The sequence below is a fragment of the Condylura cristata genome, unplaced genomic scaffold, assembly GCF_000260355.1.
Source record: "Condylura cristata isolate star-nosed mole 26May11 unplaced genomic scaffold, ConCri1.0 scaffold00015, whole genome shotgun sequence".
NCBI classification, from domain to species: Eukaryota; Metazoa; Chordata; class Mammalia; order Eulipotyphla; family Talpidae; genus Condylura; species Condylura cristata.
The window spans coordinates 16998708-17009141 of NW_004567116.1; the positions used below are offsets into that span (position 1 = coordinate 16998708).

At 45.3% G+C, this 10434-nt stretch overlaps 1 pseudogene; it reads right to left on the bottom strand.

Moving 5' to 3' along the window:
• The window catches only part of LOC101619146, a 9779-nt pseudogene extending 6405 nt beyond the window's left edge, over positions 1-3374 (bottom strand).
• Positions 3375-10434: the final 7060 nt, after the last annotated feature.

Consider the following 10434-nt stretch of genomic DNA (forward strand, 5'->3'; position numbering starts at 1 on the left):
TTCTCAGCTCCACCCTCCTTCTGGGTGGGGCAGGGAACTGGGAACTTCTCCTTTCCTTAGGGACCACCCTGTTACTCTACCACATAAAGTGGCCACTGAGCAGAGATTGAGGGCCAGGCTGAAGCTGTACATGGCCAACTGGCAGCTTCTCCACTACTTCACTGGTAGCCTACTGACAAATCCCAGCCATACAACTGCCTGAGCACCAGCTGTCCCACTGCTAAAAGTCCAGCTGCTTTTTAACTGCCCAAACCCCCAACACGTTCATACCAAATCCCCTACTGCACACCTACTTCCCACCAATCCTGCAGGACATCAAGGGGGTAGAACTCAGAAAGCGCAGCTTTCTACCACTGAGTTGCCCAAAACACCGCCCATTGTCTTAGGGGCTGTTCCTCACTACTCCTCTTACAGAACCTCTTGCCCTGGCCTGGTGCAAGTTTGCACCTGAACACCTCCCTCCCCATTCCTTTCGCCACAGCTACGCTCAGGTTTCCATCCTCACTGTGTTTCTTACCAACTTTGCTCCTTTGACAGCCACAGCTTTTCTGGCTCTGAAGACATGATTTCCACCTCTTGCCAGGTTGTGTCACCAGTGTCCTGAGGCCATTTTGGCCCAATTCCATTCCTGGGACTAGGTGCATGCTAGCCTCTCCTGCAGCAACTGGGCACAGTCTCCTGTCTCCCGTGAGTTGCTGACATTCATGAATGGAAACGCACTGAGGATGGTGCCAAGCATGAATCCATACACTGGGCTGCAAAGAGGCACAAGGAGCTGTGCCCTGTAGTAGAGATGGAGTTCTGGAACAATGCAACACATTTCCCAATACAGGGGAGCCCATGATGTTCACGTGGTGCTGACTGCTAGACAGAGAGCAACTCCCCAAGGCTGAGGTAGGGACTGGAGCAGGCATCACAGGTAAGGTGAAGACCTACCTGTATCTAAGAGGAGGAGTAAGAGTTTCCATGATTTCCTATTGTAACAGGGTGGTCCCTAGGAAAAGGGGAAGTTCCAGGTTCCCTGCCCCACCCAGAAGGAGGGTAGAGCTGAGCAGAGAAAAAGGAGAGAAGAGAAGGAATCAGAAGAGAAGAGAAGGAAGCCAGATGGAGAGCAAGAAGGAGACCTGAGGAAGCCACATGGAGCAGCGAGCATGTGATGAAGAAACCGGGCTTGTTTCCTGACCCTGGACTGGTTAAGGCAGATGTGGGTGAGAGACCTGCAGGGAGGTGACTATGGCAGTGTTTATATTGATTTTGATGTTGCTCTTTTCCTCCCAGATTTGTCTGGCCATTTCTGACCCTTTTCTATGGGTCACGGCCAGAAGGTGCTTTAGGCTTGTGGTGGCTTTCAGGCCTTGCTTTGGGCCAATCCCTTTTGGGTTGACTTTTGCCCACGAGGGGATGGGTCACTTTACGTGTTTGATTTAGAAGTTATATTCTTTGTGTTCTGTATTGTATACTCACTGTATTAAAGTCCCTTTTCATTAAAGTTTTATATGTTTTGTCTTGACGCGGTGGGTGGCTGAACCCTCTTAGAACAGGCAGGTTTTGGGGCTTTAGGGGTTCCCCTCTCTCCCTGTTGTAACAGATTTTGTTCTGTAACTCTACCAGTTGGGTTGCTTTGTTGATAGTTATAGTAGGCAGATGAAACACGGAGCAAGGACAGATGGAAGGGTGAGGAAGTGAAAAGGAGAGTGCCTCAGGCCCTCTACTTTATCCCTTAAGATTGAGGAAGTTGTGGCTGTGACTAGACTCATTCTGCTAACAGGAGAAATTCCTTCTCTTCTTTCCACTTTGTGAAGACAAATTGGAGGAGGTGGCAGGGAGGTTATATGAATCACTACCTTTCCTGTGATAATAACTTCTGTTTTTGTATTGTCGTTACTGTGGTAGCCTTTTGCTAGAGGGTTGCTTTTTACTGGGTACGAAGCTCTCAGTTTCCAGCTACGTTGTTTGAGGTGCCATCTGCTGGCAAGAGCCGGAAGTTCAAAAGTCCCGTTAACCTGTTCTCCAGGGATCCACCCATCTTTCCTTCTGGCATCTGGGAGCTTTGACTTGAGTCTTCAGGCAGTGTTGGTCTTGTTTCAGTGACTTGGTGGCTGCAAAGGGCACTAAGTGTGGAGGAAGCTGGTCTTGGTGGTGTCAGGCACAGGGGAACAATTTCTCTACTCCCGGCCCTCCTAGTGGCACAACAGTTTAAAACACAGCACTGAGAAGCTTGCTGCAGCCCCTGCAGCACCAGTTCGATCCCCGGCCAGGGAGGTGACCCACATGGCACAACAGACCTCTCCTGACCTGCCCACTGCTCCCCTCAGCAGAGTACTTGTCAGTTGGCCTGTTCTGCTCCCCACTCTGTCTCTGAATCCTCTCACCGTCCCTGCACCTCTGGCCTGTACCCCAGTTCTGTATGCATAAATAAATAAATATTTAAAATTTTTTTCCCCTCTACTCCACTGGGTTCCTCTGAGACCAAATAAGCAAATGAATTAATGTCAGAGAGATTGGCAGGAGAAAAGACCAAATTTAATAACATACATATGCAGAATTTACATGACTATAAATTGTGATGTAAAAAGGGCCAATCAGGAGTTCCCATTTTGCAGATGAGAAAACTGAGCCAAGAGTAAACTGGGTAATTTGTAGAATAGTATAGTAGAAATGGCAGTAAACACCCAGACTTTTGACTACTATGATACACTGCCTTCCTCACCCCTTCTCAAGCTTTCCCTATTAAGTATTACAAACTGTTGCCAGACTGCCCACAGCAGGCACTGATTCTGGTAGGACAGCAAAACCTTGCCCTACGCTGGACCTACTGAATCAGCAGTGCATTTCAACAAGATCCTCAGCCAGGGCCAGCTAGAATGTTTGCAGGCCTCAGTACAAAATAAAAATGCAAAGTCCCTCATTTAAAAATTAGTAATAATTTCAAGACAGAGCAGCTGAGCATTGAACCAAGAGTGTCTGTGGCCTGCCGAGGGGGGCCCAGTCTGCCCCAGGTGATAAGCAAAGCGTGAGAAGCAGCACCCTAGGGATTCAGTGATCAGTGGTGCAGCCCTTCACCAGGGGGTGGCCTTGTTTGTATTGTAGTTTTGCAGCAGTTTACCTTAAAAATAAAGTTTGCAATATACTCTTTAATATACCCATTGGTTTTACCATAAAATAACATTCCCCCCCGACCCCCAACAAAAAAACTGGAAGGAAAATTGATTCCGTTGGATGATGCACCATTTTGCTGTCACAGCCCTGGGCGCTGTGACCTGCTGGAAAAGCTGAGACTCAGCACAGCTGGAAGCCCTGAGCTTAGCTCACCCGGTGTCTGCGCCACAGAGCCCTTTACTGTTTTCAGTAGAATCATCCCGTACAAGCTTCATGCCTCTTTCTTGCAAGCCAGCAAACATTCATGAAGTATCAGTTTGGGCCAACTTATTTAAACTTTGTCAACCTCAGTCTTCTCATTATGGAGAAAACAGCACCTACACTTCAGGGGTGATTGTGAAGTTCAAAGGAGAAAGTCCATCCAAATGAAACACAGAACATTTCCCAGTGTGCATTAAATATTCACTAAATGTTAACTTCTTAATACTCCCTGGATAAGAAGTTCTTGTTTCACTTTGAAGAAGGCGGACAATGAGACAGAGGGGGTCCCCAGGGAATTTGCCCAGTTCTCAGGCAGAGGCCCAAAGAGATGGTATTTATTCTAATCAGGTCACCTTGACCTGGGGTCTGTTCTTCTTTCCACTGCTGCAGAAAATTATCAGCACCCCGAGAGTGTAACTACCATTGGGAAGTAGAAAAAGAGCAAGAAGAGAATGAGAGGGAGGAGGCTTGAGAGACAGAGCAGGTCAAAGTTTTTTTAAGTCTGGTGAGGAGAACCTTCTTCTTTTTTTTTTTTAAGTGAGAGAAACAATCCCTACAAAGACTTTTGGGCCCTCCCTGGTGGTGCAAGAGGTTAAACTGCAGCACTATGATGCTGTTCGCAGCCACTGCAGCACAAGTTCGATTACTGGCTAAGGAGCTGACCCACATGGCACAGCAGACCTCCCTGTCTCACCCGCTGCTCCCCTCAGCAGTGTGTTTCAATCTGCCTGTTCTGCTTCCCACTCTGTCTCTGGTGAATCTGCTCACCTTCCCTCTCCCCCCAGCCCTACACCTGTGGCCTACACCCCAGTTCTTGTATGCATAAATAAATAAATCTTTAAAAAAGAATTTGAAGGCTGATGGGAGGGACATTCACAGAAGCAACAGGTCTTAAGGGATGGTCCAAGTCACCTTTGTGGGTTTCATCTTGGTATACATCTGAAGAGCTGGGTAGCATCAAGGAATCCTCAGGCCTCAAGGGGGCAGCCAAGCCGCTCTGCTAGAGCATCTAGCCAGCAAAGCCAGGGTCTTTTTTTGAGAGAACAAGGTGGGTAGATGAATAGGCCATGCTCAGGGGAGACTGGATTAACCTGGGCGTGTGGGGGCTCAAGAGGTGCATTTGGGGACATTGCTATGGAATTTTTTTAAAAAAAAAATATAATAGTTTATTTTTACATCATTTGTGCCTGTTTCCATCTCAGTTGTAATCCCCATGGGCTTCCCATCACTAAATCACCCGTGTGCCATCACCATAGTCCAGTGCATTTCCCTCCCCCCACTGTTTTTGATCCTATTCCCCACTTTACCCCTGTAAAATGTCTTGGTATATAGCTGTTCATCCTTATCATTAGTTTCTCACCTGTTCCGTTATATTCCTGCTATGAGAGAAACCATCTGGTATTTTTCCTTTTCTTTCTTGCTTATTTCACTAAGCATGATCTTTCCAGCTCTATCTATGTTGCTGCAAAAGACATGTGTTTATCTTTTTTGGTTGCTGAGTAATATTCTATTGTGTGTATGTACCACATCTATTTTTTTTTTGTACCACATCTTTTTAAAGATTTATTTATTTATTCATACAGAACTGTGGTACAGGCCAGAGTATCTTTTTTGGTTGCTGAGTAATATTCTATTGTGTGTATGTACCACATCTATTTTTTTTTTGTACCACATCTTTTTAAAGATTTATTTATTTATTCATACAGAACTGTGGTACAGGTCAGAGGTGCAGGGGTGGTGAGAGGATTCACCAGAGACAAAGCGGGAGGCAGAACAAGAAGGTAGATGAAGCACACTGCTGAGAGGAGCAGCGGATGGGTCAGGAGAGATCTGCTGCACCATGTGGTCACCTCCGGGGCAAGGATCAAACTTGCACTGAAGTGGCTGCTGCTAGCTTGCAGTACTGCGTCCTTACCCATTGCACTGCCAGGGAGGGCCATGCACCACATCTTTTTAATCCAGGCATCTACTTTTGGGCATTTGGGTTGTTTCCATATCTTTCCAAATGTAAATAAAGCAGCAATAAACACGGGGGTGCAGGTGTCTTTTTGAATCAGTGTTTTTGTGTTGATACCTAGGAGTGGGATTGCTGGGTCATATGGAAGTTCCATTTTAGCAGTTTGAAAACCTCCAAACAGTTTTGCTAATGAAATGATTTTTAACCTCTCAAACTCTACAGCTTAATATGTAATTAATATCAATATATACATGTATATACCTATATTTATTTATATAGGCATATATATGTATATATTTCTGATTAGAACAGTTACATTGGCCTATTGTAAACATTTCAATTATTAGACACAGTGTAGTTTTGAAAATGAAATTTCCTACCATTCCCCCCTTTTCCCCAATAAAAGGAATCTAGCAGGGCATTCTTTAACCAGCTAGAGAAATACCTAATACCTATATGTATGCAGGAACACACCTGTACATATTTTTATATAAATATAAATGCCAGTGTTTACATTCACAATGAAAATGTTTGCTGTAAGGCAGACTTATAGCTATATCTTGTGGCTTATTGCATCCTCTTCCCATGAACAAATAGCACAAGAAGGCAAATTATCAGAGATGTATGGGATAAGTGTGGAAATAAAACAAGGGAATGAGTTAATCACCTGAAATATCTTCTAGCTAAGAGAACAACACCCTCCCCCATCAGCACATCAGTGAACAAGTATTTCAAGGTCAATAAGTATTGACCTTCTCTGCCTATGCCATTTTGAGATCTCCTTAAAGCAGAAATTAATACTGCTTATATTATATCATTCCTTTTTAAATTCTGTGCATTGGGGTAAACATCATTAACTTTCTTTAACCTACCTATTGAAAAGATATTCAATGACTTATTTAGGACAATTAAAAACATCATATCCACTTTTTCTTCATGTCTCAAAAAAGAATAGAAAGGTAGATTTCTAGTAATAGTTATTTAAAATAAATGACAGGTCCCAAATCACTTACTATGAATAAATATAAAAGTAAACTCTGTCATTAGCTACGAAGGAAAATATATAACGTCTTTCTTTAAAAACAATCATCTCCTGTGTTCTTTCTGTAAACCTGAAAATGCCAATTATGATTCCTTTCAGAAGTAAAATAGAGATGAGAAATGACCCCGTGGCTCCATGTTTTCCTTATCTCGTCCACTAGGGGGTGCCTGAGGGTTGCTCAACACAAGCTCCCAGGAAAGTAAATCAAAAGCAGATCAGAAGTCTCTCCCTCTCTCCCCTGGTACACAAATAATCAAGTTAAATTTGCTAAAAGACAGTCTCCTATTATTGTTCTCTAGATTATAGACTTTTGACAACTTTGCTTGTAGATGATGCTCAGTCTTGCAAAAAAAAATTGGGTCTTGTCAAGGACCTTGTGTATTTTACAATGTATTAAACACCAATGTTTTTCTAGTGAACATTGTGATAGTTAAGTTTACTAGAAAAGTCCGGTGATTTTATTGCCATAACCCCCCAATTACTTCTCTGTCTTGTGTAATGAGTGTATTATTTAATGGGCTTCACCTTGGGTCATCTTATGAAAGATGCAGAATGATATTTTTCTTTTATTGGATTCATCTTCTACTTCTCACTCCTATCCTATGTTCCAGGAAGAGCAAATTACGGTACTGCATATTAAAACTAAAAATTGGAAATAGTCCAAACGACCAATACCAGGAAATAGGAAAGTCAACAGTGGTATATAATGGCAATGGATAGTTATGAATTATAGTATATATTAATCTCTTAATTATAGTATATCCATGAATTACAACAGGAAAGCAATAGTACTCAGAATGCATTTACAACATGTGCTAGCCATTCACTAAGTAGCCATTCACTAAATGCTAGTTCTTCAGGAGTATGTAAATTGGGGTGGGGTGGGGTGGGTGTAGGTGTTTGTATCCCATTGCTGAATACTTAAAGGCTAAGAATTTTGAGCATGAATTTTGGAGTCACAAATTCAGATTCTCCTATTCATCTGTCATAGGACATTGAGAAAAATATTTCAGCTGAGCCTTGACTTTCTCATTTGTTAAATGGGGATAATTATCTACTTTAACTTAATGTGAAGACTAAGTGGGGTCACGAGCCTGTCACCTAGTATAAGTAAATGGTAGTGGTGGGAGTGGTTTTCATTAGTTGCCTTCTGTGTCAGAGGGAACTGTGTGACACCACGTGTGACAAGTTGGCTCAGCCCACCACCGCCAGGATGAGCTGGAAACACTGTTCCAGGCCAGGTAATTTCTCTTGGCCAGGCAGACTCCAGCTGCATCCTGGTGGTCCCGTTTTCTGGATTGCCAGGAGATTTTAGCTGCCTGGCATAAAGAAGGAATCTTGTGTTGGCAAGCGCTATAAAGAACTAACTAGCACTGGCTAGTGATGCGGAGACTTCCTGGAAGACTGTTTCAGCTAAGGTGGTGTCTAGGCAGCAGGGACAGCAGGGGCAAAGGCCCTGGGACAGCAACAGCAGGTGGCCAGTTGTAGCTGCACTGCTGTGAATGAGCTGAGAAAATGAATTTGGAGAGAGAGGCAGGGTCATCTCCTGAGGGTCTGGTAGCCATAGTAGTTTGGATTTATCACTGCATAGACAGCTATTAGAGGTTTTTTTTTTTTTAAGATTTATTTATTTATGCACACAGGACTGGGACACAGGCCAGAGGTGCAGGGACAGTGGGAGGGTTTACCAGGATAGAGTGTGCATCCGATCAACAAGGTACACTGCTGAGGGGAACAGTGGGTGGGCCAGGAGAGGCCATGCCCTGTGGGTCACCTCTGGGGCGGGATTGAACTCACAAAGAAGAGGCTGCACAAACTTCACAGTGCTGCGCTTTAACCTGTTGTGCCACCAGGGAGGGCCCTATTAGAGGTTTTAAATAGGAAATAAGGTTTACAGCTAACTTGCACTAGAAAGACCACTCTGGCTGCCCTGTGGAGGATTTTATATAGGGAAGAAATGTGGTTGTTAGGGATACCCGGGGGCAGGGGGCCAAGAGGGAGGTTAGATTCAAGATCTTTTTTTTTTTTTTAAGATTTATTTATTTGTGCATACAGAACTGGGGTACAGGCCAGAGGCTCAGGGACGGTGAGAGGCTTCAACAGAGACAGAGTGGGGAACAGAACAGGCAGAGCGATGAAGTACACTGCTGAGGGGAGCAGCGGGCGGGTCAGGAGAGGTCTGCCACGCTATGTGGTCACCTCTTGGGGCAGGTGGGAATCGAACTCATGCAGAAGCGGCTTTAGATTCCCAGTGCTGTGCTTTAACCCGCTGTGCCACCAGGGAGGGCCCAGATTCAAGATCTTTTATGGAAATTGATCTGAACGGATTTTCCGGAGCATTGGAATTGGAAGTAAGGGAAAGACAAGGCAAGGGTGATTTTTAGGGGTTGATTAAAGAGAGGGGGGCTCACAAAGGCCTGGTCTGAGTGGGCTGAGAGAAGGAAAAGGGTTGGAAGTGAGGGGTGAGCAACTCTTCCTGAATCTTTCTATGGGAAGTACAGTAGGAAGCAGATGGTCCAAAGAATGTGTAAAAGCTGTTGGTGTACCTACAGCCATGACACAGCCGAGGAGGAGGAGCGGAGGCTGCAGGAGAGGAAAGGATGATGTGTGGCAGCAAGATCCTGGAGAAAGTGAGAAAGGGGTAACAGATGGACCCAGGGCCTCTGGAGGCAGATGTGCGGATGTAGCCAGAGCAAGGCAGAGTGTGGGCGCTGGCGTCAGTCTGGTGGTCCCTGGCTAGACCACCCCAGCCTTGCTAACAGAGGGAACCTAAAGCTGATGTTTACTCAGACAGGGCAAGTCTTGGCTGGAGGGAGAGGGAGGTGCTCCTGGGTTAAATCAGATGCAAACTGGCCGCCCTTGGTGGCTCAGTGGGCTAAAGCACAGCACTGAGAAGTTGAAGCCACTTCAGCGTGAGTTTGATCCCCGTCCTGGGCGTGACCCACGTGGCATGGCAGACCTCTCTTGACCTGCCCACTGCTCCCCTCAGCAGTGTACTTCGTTGATCTGCCTGTTCTGCTCCCCACTCTGTCTCTGGTGAAGGCTCTCACCACCCCTACACCTCAGGCTGTACCCCAGTTCTATATGCATAAATAAATGAATCTTTTTTAAAAAATCAGATGTAAATTGCCAGGAGCTGGGTCAGTGGAAAATCTGTGTCAAACATCTCTCTGCTCTCTGTACTCTTCTGTACCTGAAGTGGTAAATGTACGTCAGCCAGGTAGTAGGTAGCCTCATGTCTTGACCAAGGAGAGCCTGTGTCCTGGAGCTATGCATCTGCTCATTTCCTGCCCTGTACATTTGGCTGTAGCATCCTCATATCTTGTACAAGAAGCAACTAAAAAGTTTGGATTGTATACTCCATCCAATTAAGAGAAGGCAGCATTTGGTTTATGTTTGTTTGTTTTAAAGATTTATTTATTTATGTATACAAGAACTTGGGTGAAGGCCAGAGGTGTGTGTGTGGGGGGGGTGCGGTGAGAGGATTCACCAGAGACAGAGTGGGGAGCAGAATAGGCAGGTCTACTGCTGAGGGGAGCAGCGGGAGGGTCAGGAGAGGTCTGCTGCGCCACGTGGGTCACTTCACCGGCTGGGGATTGAACTCATGCTGCGGATCAATCATAGTTTTGTGCTTTAACCAATGCACCACCAGGGAGGGCCCTAAGGCAGAATTTGAATACAGGGCTATGCAACTCCAAAACTTACATGTGCTCTCTACAGGAGTCATACAGGTATGGTGCAGTGTTTGAGGGACTGCACCATGGTGTTGGGGGGTCTTGGAGTTGGATTCTGCACCACCACACACTCGCTGTCTCATCTGGGCTGATTCCTTCACATCTAGGGGTCTGTGTTTCTTTATCTGTAAACTAGGGACAATCTAGGGAAGCAACCCTTCCTTAAGGGTTGCTGTGAAGATTATGTGACACATGTGGCTTGACCCTGTGTCAGGCAGTGGAAGGGACCCAGTAAATGTTAGTAATTATTGTAATACACTGTACTGGCCTCTGAAAAGGGGGTACTTTGGCATCTGTCTGGGCCAGTTTCACTGCCAGCATCAGAAACATATATCCTGCCT